Genomic DNA, 22,645 nt, shown 5'->3' on the forward strand with positions numbered 1-22,645 from the left:
CTTGCACTAAAATCAATTACTTGCTGAAATTGAGTATTGACTGAGCTGTGGTGAATTTAGCTCATGAGAGATATATTTGGCTGAATGTCCCAAGAGACAAATGTTTCTAGCACTATTGCCATATGTTTAAAAAAATTCTTCTTTATAATTTTACATGAAAAGTTAGGTATGTGTTTTACGGTGGTAGCATCCTTTACTATTGTTTGTACTCAGGATATCAAGTTCTTTGTAATTCACGGAGGAAGTAGCCTCCAGTTTCACTAGTCTGCTTCTCAACTCCAAGAGTGAGGAGGTGAGCCTGACAGTGAGTGGCAGGAAGCCTTGGGTCTTTTTTTTATTCTAAAATAGCCCTTCTGACAGAAAGCTGTGTAGAGCAGATGGTGGGTTTCTCTAGCTTTAAGAATATTTGAATATTGTAAATTTAACAATTTGGCAATTGTTAAGTAAAATCATCCTCAGAACATAAACTATCTTTAATTTTTCCATTTTCAAATTAAAAAAATATTGTCTGGACAGTACACAGTGTAATATTCATTTCATTAAACTGCCTACTTATTGACTTTCCCTAGAGATTTCTTCCTTACTTTTCTTGTAATATGTTATAAAATTACCATAATAAGACTGTAATGAACAAGGGGACAGGCTGATTGATTGGCATTGTGGAGGAAGGTGGCTCCTGATCCTACTAATAATGGCTTCTTATTTCTTATTTTCCACACTCATTGCTCTGATGATTGGAAAAAGAAAAAAACTCAACTATTGAAATGAAGACCTTTACATCTGGAAAACTAATTTGTTTGAAATAAATATGAGAACTCTCATCATCTCACTTAAAACAGAATTAATGGTCACTTTAATTTTCCTTACAGGAAATTATTTCATTAATCAAAATATTCATACCCTATATTTCTCTTTGTTTGGTTCTTTTTCTTTATGTCACTTTTTTTTTTGCTTCCCCTTTCCAAAATTTAACAAATTTTTAATACTTACTTTTGCATTTGAGATTGTGAAGGTTTTAGTTATAAGTAGTGAGTAATGTCCAGGAAACAAACAGTAAATGATTCATAACAGATACAGGCTAGAGAAAGTATGTGACCTAGTCACTTCATTCCAGGGTGCTTTAGGAAGCTTTGTCTCTTTCTACAACTCATTTTCTCATGCAAATTGTATCACTTTGTACATTTAGAAAACAATCGTGCCTAGGAACATTTCTTAAGTATTTCCTTATTTGAGTTCAGTTTCTCAGGCCCTAGGTTATTGTCTGGTTTGGTTTTAGTGTAGTTCCAGGTCCTTTTGATGAGAGAGGAAAGCATTTCTTTTGGACAGCAGTTATGGCTTCAGCAATGACTTCCATCTCTCCAGCTGAGGATAGATCTCATATCACTGAGTAAGTACTCTGGGAGGCTGATGTCTGTTCTGCATGAATGGCTTTGACATTCCCACTCCAATTCCAACAAGCTATCTACCTGGTTCCTTATGCTTTGTCATTAAAACACCAGACTTTTCCAGATTATCTGTTGTTTCGAAGACAGTTCTCCTCTTATTCCTCAGGATACCCTGATCTAATCCTATTTCCTGCCTCTCCATGTCCATCTGAACTCTTCCATTCTGTTCTTGAGAACCCACAGACTGTGGAAAGCACACTGCTCACGTCCTCTGCCTACTGTCTACTTGTTCCCATCTCATTCTTGTTCAGGTGACACCAGCTTTTATTGACACCACCTCCTCTGCAGTCCCTGCAGAGACAGCTGTGTTTTCTTTGATCCTTCATGAGAACCTCTGGGTCAGGTGGTGAGTAGATGACCTTTCTTTCTTTGCCACCTCCAAACATTCCTTGTCTTCTCTTCTTAAGACCTCTCTCTTACAGTTCACAACTTCAGATTTCACCATTATCACCTCATGGTACCATGTTCCCTTCCCAGTTGCTGCTTCTTACTCCCGAATGACCATAAGAGTGGTTCATTTCTGTTCTCTCTTCCACTTGTTGCTATGATAAACTCAGAGGCTAAATTTCTTAGCTCCAGTAATCTCTTTCTTGTCTCCATCATCCCCTTCCTTCTTCATTCATATATACAGTGTGGTATTACTAATAACTGTCCCATCTCCAACGTCTCATTATCCTCCTGGACTTTGTCTTCCAGCCTGCTAACTCCTAATTCTGGTACTATCACTTTGGTAACTCTTTCTCTTAAAAATTGCATATTTACTGACTCAAGTACATTTTTGCTGTTCATAGCCTCCTAATGTCCACACTGTCCTTTCTATCCAATTTAGATTCAGTGTTTTGTCACTATGCCAGCATCCTTAAATCTCTTGATCCCCTCCTTCACCTGACCAAACTTGAGCCTAACTATTTGCACACCCTACGTGTATAACAGAGATGCTGAACTTTACTGGTTAGCAATCACACTCTGATACTGACTAGAATTGCTTCGTTGACTCCAGATCTCAAAATCCCATTGCAGTTTTCTAGTAGACTTACTGCTACTTCCTCACATGACTATATCATGCCATTTCTTCCTTCTCCAATTGCAAACATTGCTTATTCCCTCTTACTCTCAGTTGATGACTTGGTCTTATATTTCATAGAGAAAATGGATTCAATCAACAAGAAATATGTTATTATTCTACCACTTGTCTGCATGTTTAGTCACATATTCTGCCTTTCCTTCATTACCACTCTTGGCTTGTGTCTGGATCAATTTATTTTCCCAAATTGCTCTTATGTTTGCCAGCTCCAGATGGGCTGAAGAGCCTATTAAATAATTCAATAATTCCAAATCCCCTTTATTTAACCTATGACACTGAGGTTTCAAGGGGACAAGCACTTGGGCAAGGTCATACAATAAATTAGTAGTACAGCAAGAAAAGTCACAGTCTTCCAAAAACCTGGAATCAGCCATTATACAGCAAGAAACTCTGAGTGTTGAAGTGTCCCAGAGTTTAATTTTTTCAGTCCTCTAATCTAGTTATATTTTTCTTAGGACATTCTGTTTAGTTCCATGGTTTTAAATACCATGTCTGTGCGGATGGTTCACAAATTTTTATCTATGCCCATAAACTCTGTCCTGAGCACAGAATTACATCTGATTGCTTGATCAAGGTTTTCACTTGGGTGTCACTAACATAACACGGTTTCTTTTAATTTTCTCAAACCAAAACAAAGCACAAAAACAAACCATTCTTATCTTCTCTCAGTCCTTCTACATGTCAGCAAATTATACCATAATTCACTCAGTCTTTGTTCAAGTCTAAAATGTAGAAATGACTCTTCAATCCTCTCTTTCCCTCTTTGCTCACATCAAATGCAGTCTAGCTGCTTTTCTTCCCCCCCACCCCTACCACTCCCCATTTTCTTTTTGTGTGTGGGGGGCTGGGGATTAGATTCAGTGCTTCACACATATTAGGCAAATGCTCGACCACTGAGTTGCACCCCTAGACTAATAAAATTGTTGTTATTTTCATTTTTGTGAATGATGCTGTGGATGGACCCAGAACCTCCTGCATGATAGGCAGGTGCTTTACCACTGAACTTCCTTCGCAGCCCTTGTTTCTGAATTGTATTCCAAATAAAATTTCTAGTGCTGTAAAACTAGACCAATTTGTCACTGGGTTTTACTCAGTGTACTTAGAAACTTCCAAACTTACCATAGTGTTTTTTTTTTTTTTTATGTTTCCCTTGTATTTCCTCATGTTAAAGTGTAAAATCTATGAGGGTAGGGACTTTGTCTTATAATCTGTCATGTTCCTAGCCCCAGTACTAGCACATGGTAAGAGATCAATTAATATTTTTGCCTGACATTTCAGTGGAATCTAACTTTCAGAGAAAAGATTGAACTCTATGGAACACATTACAGATTTATATTCCTGAAATCCCAACAAATTGTCATGTTTCAGTGCTTTATATTTTAAAAAGCTAATCAACCATTATGATACCTATCTCTCAGCTATTGACTGTTCTGATTATATGACTTAAAGGGATCATTTAAGAGACATCATTTGTATGTATGAATTTGTGTGTGTGTATATATAAATATATAAATATATATTTACATCTCTCTCTATATAAATATATATATTTACATCTCTCTATATATGTAAATATATACATTTACATCTCTATACACACATGTTAAAATTTGTGCATACTCACATACACAAGCATACTACTTGATAAAAATGAGGTCATATTATGCACATAGTTTTGGGCCTTCCTCCTTTCTTATTTTTCTTTTGCTTTTTCCTTCACTATTTGTCTTTCACACACTACCACACAATTCTTACAAACCCAAACTAAACATCTGTTATTTTCTTCTGCATGCTATCATAGTTAATAAAACATATATACGTTTACCAAAATATACAGTAATGGAAGTACATTATGGCATTAATTGTTTTACAATAATGGCATCACATTCTGCTATTGGTATGCATTTTACTATTCAAAAGGGTACTTTTAGTGTTTTGTCTTTAATTTTTTTCCCACAAGCTGTGGAAGCTAATTTTTTGTGTCCTGCAAGCTCGCGCGCGTGCGCACACACAGACACACACACACACACACAAACACACACACTCATAGGATTCCATTACAACGCTACTGTGACGAGTATGTCATATAGAGAAGAGAGGGATGATGAATGGAATCACTCTTTTGAATGGGTCTCCATCAATATTTCAACTAAGAACAACTCTAGGTTTAGTAAGGCAATTAATTTTAACTTTCAGAACAATTGCAGGGAAAAGGAGGCTCAAGAGGCCTTACCTGTTAGCGTGAGGGCCTCTGCAGTGTTGTTAAAGTAAGAGCACTGAATTTGGAGTAAGGTGGCCCAGGTTTTAACTCATTCTGCAGCTTACTTGCTAGCTAATCTTTGTCAATTCATTTATTCTCTTTGAGAGAGGATAAGTTGTGGGGAGAAAAACACTTTGTTTCAGGTTTATCACTGAGAGTGTGTTAAGTTTAAGTCATAAAGAATTTAAATTATTTATTTCTGTACCCTGACAAGGTAGAGAAAATATTGTCATACCAATCTCACAGGTTATGTTTTTGAATTCTAGAGGATAAAAATATTCCTTAGATTGCAATATGATTAGCAAATGTCATTGTTATTGCTTCCTCATAACAAGCTGACAGCCACAGTAGATACATTCTAGTGATAGTTCGGTCTGCCCTGTCTCATACTGTAGCTACAAGCCATGTAGCTACTGAATGCTTGAAATTTGGCTTGTCCAAATTGGTATGCTTTAAGTATAAACACACTTGGGTTTTAAGATAGTATGAAAAAAAATGTCAATTATCTCATTTTTATATTGATTGCATATTCAAATAATTTCTAGATTTATAAAGCATTACTAAAATTTGTTCCACATGTAGAATAAAATTACATGTGTAAGCAACCACTCAGTTGTATGGCTGTAGGTAGGTACATTTGTACCCAGTGACCCTGACACCCACCTATATCTGACATAGCTGGGACTTTCAGGGTCGAAAGGATTTCCCACCTATTTAGGGCTTATGCTTTGGTGAGGTCATATCCAGACAAGACTACATCTATGTATTTCAGATATTTATTAGAACATGTAGGATATAAAGAGCTAGCTGCATGAAAACACTTTGCTTTTTTTCTTAATTAGGTTTGGTGGATTAGGTTCCCTGGTTGTTTATATCACAGGAATTTGAGATGGCTCACATATTCTCTCTGGTTCATTCTTTGATCATCCTGCTCAGTCTTCATCTCTGATTCTTGTCTTACTTCACCTTTCCACTTTCATCTTTTTAATTGAGACTCTCTTATAAGGTCTTCTCTTAAATCCTGCATTAGCTATGCTTTCCCAACCTCACTTACCCATTGATTGTGCAGTGCCACAGTATTGATGGCTGCAAGCTCAAAACCAATGGTCTGATTTTACTTCTTAAATTTAATCCAAAAGTACCAGTCTTGAGATTTTGTACAGGTATTCTAATTACATTGCCAAAATTGAATATATTACTTTATAATCATAATTCAAAGGATTTGTTTTTATGTCTGCATTTTGTTTCTGGTGCTCCAAGGAACCCAGTCTTAATGCATGATTAAAATGTACCAGGTTAGAATATGCAGAGTGTGCTATGGCTATGGATGACCTGAGGCTTAGGGGAAAGTGTGTAGAATTTGATGACAGTATCAGAATTTCAAAGATCGATTGCAGGCTAGAATTTGACCCACATTCCAGAATGGGAAAAACAAACAAAATTAAATTTTTTGGGTTGATTTTAAGGTCACAACCTGTGTCCAGAAAGCTAGCTCAAATAAAAGGTGGAGGAACATGGGTTAGCAATATTATAAGAGAAGAGGAGCAAGAGGGGTTGATCCTGAACTGCATTACTAATGAGATTTTAATTTCCAGGAGATGTAACTTAGCTCTGAATATAAAGGGACTCCTTAACTTATGATGGTGTTATATCCCAATAAATCCACTGTAAGTTGAAGTATCATAATTTGGCAATGCATTTAATACACCTAACCTACTGAATGTCATATCTTAGCAACACAGTACAGTGTAAGGTATTGGCTGTTTTCTATTGTGACTGTGACCACAGAATGAACAGTGTCTCACTAGTGCTGCCCATCATCCCAAGAGAATATCATATCACAAATCACTAACAAGGGAAAAGATCAAAATCTGAAATTTGAACTATAGTTTCTGCTGACTGTGTGCTGCTTTTGCACCCATGTCAGTCAAAGACTCTCTACATAATTTTAAACCATGTTGTTATCTTAGTTCCTGTTTGGGGCTATAAAGGTGGGACTCCAGATGTTTTCTTTTATATGTTGGTGTACTAATGAAGTGAATTTTTCTTTGAAAATTTTTTAAAACTTTATTGAATCTTTTAACTTTAAAATTTTACAAGTGTTAAAGCAAACCTGGTTGTATAGCTTTTCTTTTGAAGAGAGTTGTAAAGGGTACTTAGGGTATAATCTTATTTATGTAAAGAAAAAAAAAATCTATGTGTACTTGTGTGCACAACTGGCAAGATACACATAAAAAAAAAACTATGGTGAGTGGCAAGAGGAAGTTTTGAATGGGTAGAGAGAGGGCTTTTAAAAAATATAACTTGATAATATTTAAATATTTAAAATCATGAACATATGCAACTTTTATAATAAAAACTAGACAATGCTACCACTGCTGTGGGTTGTACAACCAAGCCGCTTGAATTCTTTCTGGATCACACACAATGTGTCCACAGGAGGAGAGAGAAGAAACCCAAGGTCCTCTTGTTTCCTTCATATTGAGGACTTCTATGTACCCTGTAGTTAAATTAGGGGTTTTCACATTGCAATGATTCATATTAAAATTTAAAGTGAAATTCACATATAATACAAACAGAGAACAGAAAAGTGAAATTTTTATTTCAACATTTGCAATTTAGGGAAGGAGTTTTAAAAAGTGAATATTGTACATGACAAATTCTTAGCATCCTGATCAATTTTTGGTATTTCACTCTTCTATCTAAAGTTATTCTTTAATATAAGGCCCAACCAGTTATTTAGTGAGTACTGAACATGTAGGTGCTATGACCAGAAATAGATTCTCAAGACTTTTCCTTTTATAGCACTTTCTTCCCTGCGCTTTAAAACAGCCACAAATTCAGTGGAAAGGTGATTTTGCTGTGGTAATTGCACACATTTACATGCTAAGATACTATTAATATTCTTTTTTTTAATTAAAAAATTTAAAATTATTAATGGACCTTTATTTTATTCATTTATTTAAATCTGGTGCTGAGAACTGAACCCAGTGCCTCACACATGTGAGGCAAGTGCTCTAACATGGAGCCACAACCCCAGCCCTATTAATATTCTTTATCATGTTCTTTCCCAAGAACAAATGAACACAAACAAATGTGGCTCTAGCTTCTGCATCCTCTTTGGTGAGGTCGTTCTTGGGTGGCCTTTACATTGTTCTGTACTGGAGATTCTGAGATTTTGATAGCACCTCTTCCAAATCACTATTCTTGAGTTTCTGCTTTTGATGACCATTACCATTTCAAGTCCATGCCTGAGTGAAATACAATATTCTGTTCTGAAGAAACATGGATGATGAAGATGTGATGTGCTTAAAATGAGCAAGACTTTGCTTTAGCTTGTTTTAATTGAAACCATGCTTTTGACAATCTGTCTGGCTCTCTTCTTTGACCTGTATGGCCAGGTCCTCTCTGTGCTTCTGTCCTCTGGCCACAGAAGTGCCCATGCTTCTGGATCCCAACTTCCAAAAGCATCTGAACATTGTGGGATGCTCAAAGATTGACTCAGGTTTGTGGCTTTGTCACTCACTAGTGGTGTGGCTCAGAAAAAGATAATTATTGTCTAAATTTTAAGTTTTCCCTTTTTTGGGGGAAGGGGCACCAGGGGTTGAACTCAGGGGCACTTGACCACTGAGCCACATTCCCAGCCCTATTTTGTATCATATTTAGAAACAGGATCTTGTTTTGCTGAGGCTGGATTTGAACTCACAATCCTCCTGCCTTAACCTCCAGAGCCGCTGGGATTACAGGTGTGTGCCACCATGCCCAGCTCTGGTTTTTGTGTTTTTAAAATGGCTGGAGTGATGTATAACTCTCAGGGCCATTCAGAGCCTTAAATGAAATAATAATGAGAATTCTTTAGCACTTAGCTGATGTTTAACCCATGTTAGCATTTTCCTTTTTTATTATATTTATTTTTAGAAAATTAATATAAAGCTGGAACATGAAAATCCCAATTTTCTCTCAAAAGATACCTGGGTTGAGAGTGGGGTATTCATCCTATCTTATCAGGTTTTATTTCATAAATTTAAAAAATATTGTTACTTCTAGAAAAGCCTTAATGAAAAAAATGCCTTAATAAATATTATTTTTATCATCAAGAACAAGATTCATATAATTGGTACTTTCAGATTCACTTCTACACACACACACACACACACACACACACACGCACGCACACATGCACACACATACACACATCCCAAAGCTGAAGGAAGGTTCTTCTTGGACCACATTATCAACCAGATCTTAGGATGGTGATTATAATGCTACTTGCTCTGATCTGAATGTATACAGTGTCATTGTGGTTGGAGGTAAAGCTTTTGGGGAGGTGTTTAGGTCACACATGACGTTATAAAATGACAGGGAGAGTTTGGTACTTTTTACCATTCTACTTCCTTCTATATGAGCACACAGCATCCAAGGTACCATCTTGGAAGCAGAAAGCAGTCACTACCAGAAAACTGAAATGTCACTGTCTTGATCTTGGAAGTCCTAGCCCCAGAAATATAAGAAGTAATTCTGCATTGCTTATTAATTGTACAGTCTATAATATTTTGTTATAGTTGCAAAAGTGGATTAAAACAGAATTGATACAGAGACCTGAGGTATTTGTCTAACAAATACTTAAGTGTGTGGAAGCAGCTTTGGGACTAGGTTAAAGGTAGAGGCTGGAAGTTTTGAAGTGAGTGCTAGAAGAAAAGCCTACATCACCATGAACATAGAGCATTAAGGATGATTCTGGTGAGGGTTCATAAGAGAAGAGCTGTATGGAAAGCCTCAGTATTTTTAGTGATCATCCAAGTGGTCATAACCAGAATGCTGGTAGAAAGGCCAGGCCTATGGTAGACAGCTGTAATCCCAGCTATTCAGGAGGCTGAGGCAGGAGGATCGTAAGTTCCAGGCCTTCCTGGGCAACTTAGTGAGAATTTGCCTCAAAATTAGAAAATAATAAAAGTAAACATGCTGGGAATGTAGCTCAGTGGTAGAGCACTTGCCTAGCACGCCAGAGGCTTGCATTGGATTTCCTGTACAGCAAGGAAATAGAGAGAGGGGGTGGAGAGCACAAGAGATGGACATAAATGACCATTTTCTTATCGGAAACTGGAGGAAAGGCCATCTGTGTTACAAAGTGGCAAATAACTTGGATGAATTATGTCTCTTACCTAAGACTTTGTGGAAAGCATAATTTAAGATTTATAAACACAGCACAGCCCTGTAATCCCAGTGGCTTGGGAGGATGAGGCTGGGAAGTTCAAAGCCAGTCTCAGCAATTTAATGAGGTACTTAGCAAGTCAGTGAGACCCTGTCTCTTAACTATGTACATATATATATATATGGGGATGTGGCTCAGTGGGTTAAGCACCCCTGGGTTCAATCATCAGTACAACAACAACAACAACAACAACAAAAGACTGATGAATAGGATATTTGAGAGAAGAAATATCTGAGCAAAGCATTGAGGATGCCGCACAACTTCTCTTAACTGCTATAATAAAATGCAAGAAAAGAGAAATGATTTAAAGATGGAATTCATAATTAAGGGGGAAGCAAAATGTAAAGATTTGGAAAACCTTCAGCCTGATAATATAGTAAAAAACCTCCAAATTTAATAAGACAAGATGGCAGAACAGAGGAAGGAAGCATAGCCCAGCAGTTCCTTAGAGGGAAAATTGCTCCTCAGCAAGGTAACAAAGGAACCTCACTGAAACCTAATACTGAACTGTTAAAGAAATTCATAGAGCTCCAGAAAGTTGGTACTTGAGCATAAAATATAATGCCTTAGAGGCGCGCCTGCTCTGGCTGCTAGCACAGCAAGACAGGGGCTGGGGAATAAAGAAATTAAAAAATAAAGAAAAATTGACTTGGGGAAACCTGCGGTTTACAGAGGAAGACTGATATTAATGGGCACAGCGTTGGTAGGGAAAGAGTCTCAGTGAAAACAAATCCAAAACTGTCTGTGGGGATAAAAGCCGTCCTTGGGGACAGGGAGCCTGGAGCAGAAAGCCCTCTGTGAGGGCAGAGCACACTGGCAGGTAGGGAAAATATTCTCAGGCACTGAATGCTGTCCCTGCGCAGCTTCTTGCAGCTGTGAACAGAGGCAGGGGATTGGGGATTTATGAAGGAAGTTACCAGTAGCTGATGAAAAGAGAGACTGAAACAGGCACAAAGATCATTTAACCTGGACCATTTAGTCTGTGGATTCCAAGGGAGAAAACTCCCATAACGGTTGGCATTCCATAAGAGCTATTGCAAAGACACCACCACCACACAAGCGCATCTGCACTCCAGGTGGATACTCAGTAAGTCACATCTGTAACAGTGAAGGTGAAATCCATGGAGGGTTAGTCCCTATGTCCTAAAAGTGGATTTTTTCTTGAAGTCCCAGAAATTCAGAAGCCCAGTAGAGAGAGGAGGCTCCACACCAACGGGGAGAGGGAACCAAATCTCAAATATCCATCAGCAGAGCTCCAAACTCACTGAAGTCCAAACCCCAACAAGTAGAAACTCCAATCTAGAACTCTGCATCAGCCCTGCTACAGGATTACCCAGTTTATCAGCATTCCCCAGTCTATCCCACCGAGTGCTGGGAGATTGGAAGCTGAGAGCTACTACACCTGGGCTGGCAGCTAGGTGAGGAATACAAGGATAGTGGCTAAAAATACAGAGCCAAAAATAAATCTGAAGACTGAAATCCATCCCTTCCAACCAGATTTGATCATCACAGCAGAAACAAGCCCTCTCTCATTCAGATTTTTCCCTTTTTCTTTTCTTTCTTTTTTCTGCTTATTTCTTTCTTCTCTATGTTCCCTTTTTTTACTTTTTAAAATTCTGACTTTTTTTTTCAAATATCATTTCATCATGTTTTATTATTCTTCACCTTTTTCCCATTATGCATGATTTCTTGTGCATGTAAGTATGCTGCATAGTTGTGTATGTGCTCACTGTGCAGATGTGTTTGAATATATAGATATATGTATACATTCATATAACCTAATTTACACATTAATTGCTCTTCTGCATGTGTTCATTATTCAGCCCAGATTAGACTTATGTGGGGTACAATTACATGGGGCTCAAGATCAAAACAAATTGAGCCCCATGTCTCAAGACAGTATTAAATATAGCATAAAAGCCAAAATGGCAAGAAACCACAAACACATATTCACACTAACACTGAGTATTAATGATTTCAACTCACAAATTAAAAGGCATAGGTTAGAACAATGGATCAGGAATCAAGATCCAATTATATGCTGTTTACAAGGGACTTGTAGGCAAAGATACCCACAGGCTGAAGATAAAATAATGGGAAAAAATATTGCATACAAACAGATTCTAAAAACTAGTAATGGTAGCTCTTTTTATATCTGACAAAAAAGATTTTAAGCAAAAATAAATCAGAAGAGACAAAGAAGGCCACTCTATCCTGGTAAAGGAAATGACCCAACAAGAAGATATTATGATATTAAATATTTATGTCCCAAATGTCACCAAACCCAATTACATTAAAAAAAATACTCCATGGCATTAAATCTCAGATAGACCGCAACACTAATACTCGTTGATTTCAACACATACTTATTACTAATATGTCATCAGAATATAAATATCAATAAATATATCTCTAACCTAAATAATACTTAGTAAATCAAATGGACCTAACATATATCTATAGAATATTTCACGCAAAACAGCAGAACTTACCTTTTTCTCAGCAGCTCACGTAACTTTTCCCAAAATAAACAAATTTCTATGTCACAAAGTAAATCTTAGTAAATATGAAAAAATCAATAGAATCCCATGTATTCTATCAGATCATAATTGAATAAACTAGAAATCAGTGGCAAGAAAAATGTAAACATACGGAAATTGAATAATATTCTTTTAAGTGAAGAATGAACCAAAAAAATGTGAGAATAGATACCAAGAAATTCTTAGAAACAAATGAGAACAAGGATACAACATATCAAAATACCTAGGACAGCATAAAAGCATTCTAAGAGGAAAATGTATAGCACTGGATGCCTACATAAAAAAAAAATAGATTTAAAATAAATAAGCTTATGCTCCACCTAAAGGAATTAGGAATAAGAGAACAAACTAATTCCTAAACCAGTAGAAGACAGGAAATAATTAAGATTGGAGCTGAAATTAATGAAATTCAGAATTAAGAAAATACACAGGATCAATTCAATGAAGAGTTGTTCTTTGAAAAAAATAAATAAGATTGTCAAATGCTTAGCCAAACTAACCAAGACACAGAGAGAAGACCCAAATCAATAAAATTAGAAATGAAAAAGAAGATATCACATACCCTTCTGAAATCCAGAGGACCATCAGAAACTATTTTGAAAAGTTATACTCAAATAAACTGGAAAATATGGGAGACATTGACAAATTTTTAGACATATATGACCTGCCCAAATTGAACCAGGGAGATATAGAAAAACCTAAGCAGACCAATATCAATTAATAAAACTGAAACAGCAATTAAAAACTTTCCAAAGTAGAAAAGTTTAGAACTGGATGGATTCTTACCTGAGTTATACTAGAACTTTATAGAAGAAATAAACCAGTATTCCTCAAATTATTCCAAGAAATTGAAAGGGAAGGAACACTCCCAAATATTCTATGAAGCCAGTATAACCCTGATACCAAAACCAGACAAAGATGCATCAAAGAAAACTACAGACCATTATCCCTGATGAACTTGGATGCAAAAGTCTTCAATAAAATATTAGCACACCACATTAAAAAATGGTCAAGTCGGTTTTATTCTAGGGATGCAAGGTTGATTCAACATATGCAAATCAATAAATATACTTCACCAATTAAGCAGACTTAAGGACAACAATCACAGGATCATTCCCACAGATGCAAAAAAGGCTTTTGATAAAATCTAGCACCTATTCATGTTAAAAATCTTGAAGAAGCTAGGCATCAAAGGCAGTTAACATCACAAAGGCCATTTATGACAAACCCAAAGCCAATATCAATACTAAATGGAGAAAAACTAAAGCATTTCTTCTAAAATCAGGAACAAGACTAGGCTGTTCACTCTCACTACTCCTATTTAAAATAACCTTTGAAACATTAGCCAGATAGATAATCAAGCAAGAGAAGGAAATCAAAGGGCTTCAAATAGGAAAAGAAGTCATCAAAGTATCTCTGTTTGCTAATGATATGATCCTATATCTAGAAGATCAAAAACAAACATCAACAAAATGCACCAGAAGACATATAGAGCTTATAAACGAGTTGAGCAAAGTAGCAGAATACAAGATCAACACCCATAAATCAATAGCTTTCCTATACTCCAACAGTGAATCGGCCAAAGAGGAAACCAGGAAAACCATTCCATTCACAATAAAAAATAAAAAAAGTCTCAAAACAAAACATTTGAGAATTAATCTAACCAAGGAGGTAAAAGAGCTCTACAATGAAAATTATAGAACACTGAAGAAAGAAATTGAAGAAGACCTTAGAAGATAAAAAGACCTCCCAAGTTCTTGGATAGGCAGAATTAATTTTATCAAAATGGCCATACTACTAAAAGTAATATACAGATTTCAATGTAATATGCAAAAAATACCAATGACATTTTTCACAGAATTAGAAAAAAACAACATTACATTCATTTTGAAAAATAAGAGTCTCAGAATAGCCTTTGCAATACTGAGTGAGAAAAACAATACAGGGGGCATCACAATACCTGATCTGAAATTGTAACTACAGAGCTGTAGTAAAACAAACAGCATGGTATTGGCATCAAACACACAGGAAGACCAATGCAAGAGAAAACTAGACACAGAGACAAACCCACATACTTACAGCCATTTGATACTTGACAAAAGTGCCAAAATATTTCTGACAAAAGATAGCCTTTTTAACAAATGATGCTGGGAAAACTGGATAGCTATATGCAGAAAAATGAAACTAGATCCCTATCTCTCACCCTGAACAAAATCAAATCAAAATGGATCAAAGACTTAGGATTTAGACCATAAACCTTGTAACTGCAAGAAGAAAACATCAACACTTCATCATATTGATGCTGGCACCAACTACCTTAACAAGATCTCCAAAAGGCAAGAAATAAACCCAAGAATCATAAGTGGGACAGCATCAAATTAAAAAGCTGTATGCAGGAAAGGAAATGATGAAGAGCATGAATAGAGAGCCTACAGAATGAGAAAATCTTTGTCAGCTACTCCTCTGATAGGGGATTTATATACAGAATATATAAAGAACTGAAAAAAAAATTACCACCAAAAAACTAAGTAACTCAATCAATAAATGGGCAAAAGAACTAAACAGGAAACTTCTCAAAAGAAGGATCACAAATGTTCAACAATATATGAAAAATGTTCAACATCTCTAGCAATCAGGGAAATGCAACCCAAAACTAACCTAGAATTTCAGTTTACTCTATTCAGAATGACAACGATCAAGAATAAAAATAATAACAAATGTTGGTGAGGATGTGGGGAAAAAGGTGCATTTATACATTGTTGATGGGACTGCAGATTAGTATAATCACTCTGGAAAGCAGTGTGGAGATTCCTCAAACATCTAGAGATGGAACCATCATATGACCCAGCTATCCCACTCCTTGATATTTTCCATCGTAATGTTTATAGCAACACAATTCACAATAACTAAATTATGGAATCAACTCAGGTGCTTTTCAATAGATGAATGGATTAAGAAATTGTGTTATATATGTACAATGGAGTTTTACTCAGCTATAAAAAAGAATTAAATTATGGCATTTACTGGCAAATGGATGGAAAGGGAGAATATCCATTTAAGTGAAATAAACCAGTCTCAGAAACTCAAAGGTCAATTTTTTTTTTCTAATATGTGGAAGCTACAGTAAAATAAAGGAAAGAAGGAGAAAGGGTAGGATATCATAAAACTATAGGGAATATAAGTAGTATAGAAGATCAACATGCAGTGTTAAGGATTAGAAAGGAGAGGCAATAGGAATGAATTATTAAAAAATCATATATATAACTATACCACAGGGAACTTCACATTTATGTATAAATGAAAACAACAAATCAAACATAAATAAATAGATGAGCAAAAGGAAGTCTTAGACATAGAGGCAGGAACACTAGCAAGGGGAGGGAGGTCGGGAGGGAAAAGGAGGGAATTATAAACTGAAATTGAATTCCATGCATATATGATTTTCTCGGGATGAACCCAACTACTATATGTAACTATGAAGTTCTACCAAAAAATTTTGTTTAGGAAAGAAAACTTCTAATCTTCAAAAAAGAAAGAAGACATTCCTTCTAGATTTATGGGATGGTTAGAGAAAGAAGAGGTCATAGGCAGGTCCATTTTGCACAGTGAAAAAAATCCTCTTCTCTTTGACAAGGAGATTAGTGTACATAGAAGGAAGCCAGGTATGAGCCAGCAGATAGTGGGAGAATAACCCCAAATGCACTTGGATAACTTGGAGGCTGCCACACCCACCTCAGGCCCAGAGTGCCAGTGCCTTGAGGTCAGGATTGCTTCAAATGAGGGACCTAGGTCACCTATGGGAATTAGGGGATTGCTGCTCAGGGCCTCTTCCTTACCCATCCACTTCTGTATAGCATCCTCAGCTGCCCTACTATGACCCAGATGGGCCCCAGTTGTGGCTTGGGACATTGCTGTTGAGGTTGGGAATCATAAATCTTGGCAGTGTCTACTTCTCACTAACTCGGAGGGTTTGGGAGTAAATGAGTTGTGTTCTTCTTGCATGGCTACCTTCACCTGGATTTCAAAGGGTGTCCAGAGCCCACACAAGGGCAATGCATAGTAAAGTCATGGGGGCAGGAGTGCTCTTGAGACCACATAACTATAGATCCACAAGTGTGCAATGCCTGCCTGGGCACCTGATTCCAGCCAATGAGAGTACAGTCTGGGCTGTGCTTAGCATAGCCATGGAGGCAGAATCTCCTGGAGCCTTGGGGACTCAACCCTCACCCCAGTGTATCTGGGAAGCATGACATATTCTCAAGCTTAAGATTTCATATTGCTTGCCCTGTTAGGCTTTGGAATTCCTTCGGAGCTGTAACCTCTCTCTTCATGTCAATTTTTACCTTTTGGAATTGTGATGTCTATATTATGCCTGTTCCATCAATAGAGTTTAGAAGTACATACTAGTTTGATTTTTCAGACTCACAATGGGAGAGCAATTAGCTTCAGGAGGAAACACACGTTTGAGTCTTACCCATACCTAATTCAGATGAGACATTGAATTTTAGACTTTTGAATTGATACTGGGTACAGTTAAGAATTTGGGGGTGGTTTTTTGATGGAATGAATTTTGAGATGGAATGCATATTTTTACTTGTGAGCAGGACATACATTTGTAGGGCCAGAGACAGAACTCTATGATCTAGGTGTGTTCCCCCAACTTCCATGCATTGGAAATTTATTCTCCAATCCAGCTGTGTCAGGAGGTGGAGCCTTCAGGAGGGGTTTAGGTCATGAGGGCTCCACATGAAAAGTCATTGTAAAAGGGCTTGACAGAGGGTATTTGATCTCTTCTGCCCTTCTGCCTTGCTGTGTTAGGACAGGGTTCCTCTCCTCCAAAGGATGTGGTGTTCAAGGCCATTTGAGAAGCAGAGCACAGCCCCTGCCAGATAACTTAACCCGCCAGCATCTTGATCCTGGCCCTCTGAGCCTCCAGAACTGTGAGAAGTACCTTTCTATTGTTTTTGAATTACTCACTCTGTGGTATTTTGTTACAGAGGTGCAAACGTATGAACATCCAGCTATTGAGTGTAATATGCTATAATTGAATACCAATCTGTCATGATAACAAAGACACAGTCTAAATTTCAGAGCCTCTTTATGACTTCCTTAAAATCACAAAGACTTCAACATATTCTGTCCAATGATGCAGCAAAGTATGAAGGACTGTCTTGATGTCTGCCTACTGTTTGAGGAGCTTCTCCTTAAATCGTTTACATCTATTTTTTTTAAAGAATTGACAGAATTCTGATTTCAAAGTGTGTGACATACTTAACAAAATAAACAAAACATTGAGAAATATAGGCTAGGATATTTCTCACTCACAATTATGGAGTAGGATACAATCTGTAACCCATAACCCTGTCACCCTATATTTTGTTATTATTTTTCAAGCTTCTTTCCAGTTAGTGGTTCTTTTTCTCAGTCTGATCCTCATTTAATTTCATTCTTTCCATCCATAGACTATACTCAGTCACTGATTCTAGTAACCTCTTCTTTCTGAATTCTGCAATAGATAAAGAAGCTTGTTGATCTTGCTAAAATAACTACTATCTGAGATCTAATTAGTTCTAGCCACATATAATCCTTAATAACTGTGAAATCTAAAGTGGAAATGTACTCCCTAAACCCCAAGTGATTTTAATGATGCTATCAGAATTGGGGAAAAAGGAAAAAAGCCTGATCATCCAATATTCTTATATGACTTTTGCAAAAGATGGCATGAGAAGAGACTCCATAACTGTGAGAAGTAACTTTCTATTGTTTTTAAAAAAACTAAAAAATAAATATTAAAAAAATAAAATAAATTACTCTATGGTATTTTGTTACAGAGGTGCAAACAGAGATTTCAGTTCATTTTTCTGTCAAGACTTCTAATAAAGAATTTTTGAGAATGAGAATGGGTTAAAAAGTATTTTTAGTTATATTGTAGCATCTGTGCCATCTGGTCCAGATAAACTAAATGTATTTCCTCCAATTTTGCTCCATTGACTAAGTGAGATCAATGCATATTAATGCATGCGTGCTAGTAATTTTTTTGTCCATGGATCACCCATATGTTAGAAACCAACTGATATTCTTCAGAGGCAGTGCATATTGTGGAAAAGGATCAGATATTTAAGACTCTTATTATTAGTGTAGTTTTAGAATTTTTTCCATGCTGTTAAATTTTCTCAGATGGGAAGAATAAGATGGGAAGAATAATATTCTCCTAACAAGTTTGTTAAATGAGGTGCTAAGTATAAAGTATCCATTACGATTAATGGGACAAAGAGGTTCTTCACTAAATTGTATTATCACTGGTTTGATGTTGCTGTCTGTTATCATTATGGTGTTATCACTGTCACCACCACCACCCGGCAGAGCCCTGCTCATTTTCACCCTTCTTCCTCAGGGAAAATCTAACATGATAGCCAATCCCTAAGTGCTTTGTAATGGATCTGAAAAAAGCTTGAGGTACTTATAACATGACCTTGACAAGAATATCAATAGAAATGGAAACTGCAAAAGATTTGTCTCTCCTTGTTTTCTATATGCAGGGATCTTCCCATCCTTAAGCTTTTAGAAGATCAACATTTAAAACACAAACACACCCATATGCACACACATTCTCTCTCACACACTCACTCATTCACAAAATTAAATTCTTAATAAAAAATTTTTAATTGAATATGTCCCCATGAGAAGTTCTCCTGCTACAAACAATGTTTAGAAGCAGCCTGAATAATTGGCTTCAATCCTGAAGAAATAGCTTGGCAATTCAGAGAGGATTCCCTCACTCATACTCTCAGTATCTCCTAATGTACAAACTGTTGGTTGGATGCTCATACACACTTGATGAGATTATGATTATTAAGCTAACTTCATTCTCATTGAAAATTGAAACTTTTCTAAACTATTTTACATAAGAAGACTAGATTAGGATTATAGGTTTTTTGGAGGAAGACCACAGAGACAAAATACCATTCTAATTTCTTTTCTTTTCCTTTTTTTTGGTTTGTTTGTTTATTTTTTATTCATTTTAAAAAATTTATATATGACAGCGGAATGCATTACAATTCTTGTTACACATGTAGAGCACAATTTTTCATATCTCTGGTTGTATACATAGTATATTCACACCAACTCGGGTCTTCATACATGTACTTTGGATAATGATGTCTATCACATTCCACAATAATTTCTAAACCCATACCCCCTCCCATCCCTTCCAACCCCTCTGCCCTATCTAGAGTTCCTCTATTCCTTCTGTGCTCCCCGTCCCTATCCCACTATGAATCAACCTCCTTATATCAGAGAAAACACTTGGCATTTGTTTTTTGGGATTGGCTAACTTCACTTAGCATTATCTTCTCTAACTCCATCCATTTACCTGCAAATGGATTTTATTCTCTTTTATTGCTGAGTAATATTCTATTGTGTATATAAGCCACATTTTTTATCCACTCATCTATTGAAGGGCATCTAGGTTGGCTCCACAATTTAGCTAATGTGAATTGTGCTGCTATAAACATTGATGTAACTGTGTCCCTGTAGAATGCAGTTTTTATTAAACTTGTCCCTGTTGATACTGTCCTTAATCCTGTGGCTCCAGGTGGTGTTTGTCAAGGCACTCCTCTGTAGAGCTCCTCTCCCTCCCTTCCATGTTGCACTCCATGAAGGAAGTTACCATCTGCAGTCTGCCATTAAGAAATTGGAGTTTTGTTCCACTTCTTGAGGGTAGAGGAGCTACATATTTTACTTGGAATTCTTCTGTAATTATGAGTGTGGTGTCATGGAGCCTTTTTATATGATTGGGAATGAAAAGACCCAGAGCAAACTAAGGCAGAAGAAATAAATGCAGGTTTGTTCTTATTGTAGTAGCAGCAAGCTGCAGTTGAGAACTCTCCCTTTTTCTCTTACTAGGCAAGTGACATGTCTATGTGATTTCTATAATTTTAAAAAATATATACAAGAATAGGAGTTAGGATTTACATTTTAAAATAAGACACACATATTTGAGAGTTCTTCTCTTCTTACATATTCAGTGTCAGAAAATATTGGGAGCATGAGGCTCATCGGAATATAGCAAAGCTACAGAATCTGATTCTAAAGAATCAAAATCTTTGATCTTAAACTAAGGAGGCTGGCAAGAGGTTTTGTATATTACAAGACACAGTAGATATTCCAAAGTGGGGACAATTTGCTTCATTACTTCTGTAAAAAATAAGTTCATTAATTATTTTGTAATTTCCCTTAAATTTTTTTTAAAAGGGATGACTTACTGTTCTTGTTCTGTGTTTTCCATCTAATGGGGAGGGAGCTTAGGCTATTCTGATTTGATGATTATAACCAAAAGTCATTCTTTGTGTTCAAACTTTGTTTATGCCAGTTATGCTTGTGTTTTAATTTACATATTTTACTTAAATACCAGGAAAACCTATATAATGGTATATGACATAGTCATGCCTATGAAAACTGAACTTGTTAAATATAATTTGCTACATAAGGTAAGAAATTGAAAGGGGTTAAAGATTTGGACAAAGGCTATGAAATTATAGGAAGTTTACAATTTCAGATACTTTTTATCCAGTATTTAAATTTTTACTTTACTTAGAAGCAAATCCTCAAACAGAAATCATAGACTTCACATTGTAAATAGGGTGAGCATACATTTTGGGATGTTTGAACTGTCTATTTTATTATTGGTGACCTAGTGTCCCATCCAATTTAGCTTTTTTTTTTTTTTTTTTTAACTGAAGCAAAGTATTATCATTAGTGTTTCCATTAAATAAGCAAGGATGTTAATCTTCTATTTGTACTTGAGTTTCTGTTGTGGCCTCTTTATGAGTGTGTGTATCATGCATATAGTACATATGTTCTGTCTAGTAAAAATATTTGCTGAAGTAAGTTATACTGAATATAGGCCAAAATGCAATACTCTGAAAACATTGGGTTGAAATGTTTATAAATTTCTAAATGAAAACAATTACTTTCAAAGAGTGAGAATATTTTCTCAATTAAGAAGTGTAAGTACAGAGAAAAGTTCATTGAAGCTGTAAACATTTAAAAATTGATCAACCTGAGTTGCGGCTGTGTCTAGCTGCCAGCGCTGCACAGCCACATCCAAGGAGAAGCCCAAGGAGGGTGTGAAGACAGAGAATGACCACATCAACCTGAAGGTGGTGGCGCAGGATGGCTCAGTGGTGCAGTTCAAAATCAAGAGGCACACTCCACTGAGCAAGCTGATGAAGGCCTACTATGAGAAGCAGGGCTTGTCAATGAGACAGATTAGATTCAGGTTCGATGGGCAACCAATCAATGAAACAGACACTCCATCCCAGCTGGAGATGGAGGTCAGGACACCATCGACGTGTTTCAGCATCGGATGGGAGGCATGGCCTCCAGAGGGACCACCCCACACCCTGCCATCCTCCTTGCATTTGTTGTTGAATGGTGAGCGACCAGGCTGATCACAGAGGAGTTCGAGAAAACCAAGGATAGTCACCGAAATGATCCTTCACACACTTCAAGTGCCCAAACACTCATACACTGCTGGTGGGACTGCAAATTGGTGCAACCACTATGGAAAGCAGTATGGAGAGTCCTCGGAAAATTGGGAATGGAACCACCATTTGAACCAGCTATCCCACTCCTTGATTTATACCCAAAGGACTTAAAATCAGCATACTACAGAGACACAGCTACATCAATGTTTATAGCAGCTGAATTCACAATAGCTAGACTATGGAACCAACCTAGATGTCCTTCAATAGATGGATGTATAAAGAAAATGTGGCATATATACTCATTGGAATATTACTCAGCTTAAAGAAGAGTAAAATTATGGCATCTGCCAGTAAATAGTTGGAGTTGAAGAATAACATGCTAAGAGAAGTAAGCCAATCCCACAAAACCAAAGGCCAAATGTTTTCTCTAATATGTGGTTGCTAATTCACAATAAAGTGGGGGTGGGGGGACACTAGGGAAGAATAGCGTTACCTTAGATTACATAGAGGAAAGTGATGGGAGGGAAGGGAAGGGGATGTGGAGATAGGAAAGATAGTGGAATGAAACAGACATTATTACTGTATGTGTATATATATATATATATATATATATATA

The 22,645-nt window shown here is 36.6% G+C and overlaps 1 pseudogene; it reads left to right on the plus strand.

Moving 5' to 3' along the window:
- The window catches only part of LOC144257168 (small ubiquitin-related modifier 3 pseudogene), a 67,197-nt pseudogene extending 45,224 nt beyond the window's left edge, over positions 1-21,973 (plus strand).
- Positions 21,974-22,645: the final 672 nt, after the last annotated feature.

Source organism: Urocitellus parryii, chromosome 10 (assembly GCF_045843805.1).
Source record: "Urocitellus parryii isolate mUroPar1 chromosome 10, mUroPar1.hap1, whole genome shotgun sequence".
Taxonomy (NCBI): domain Eukaryota; kingdom Metazoa; phylum Chordata; class Mammalia; order Rodentia; family Sciuridae; genus Urocitellus; species Urocitellus parryii.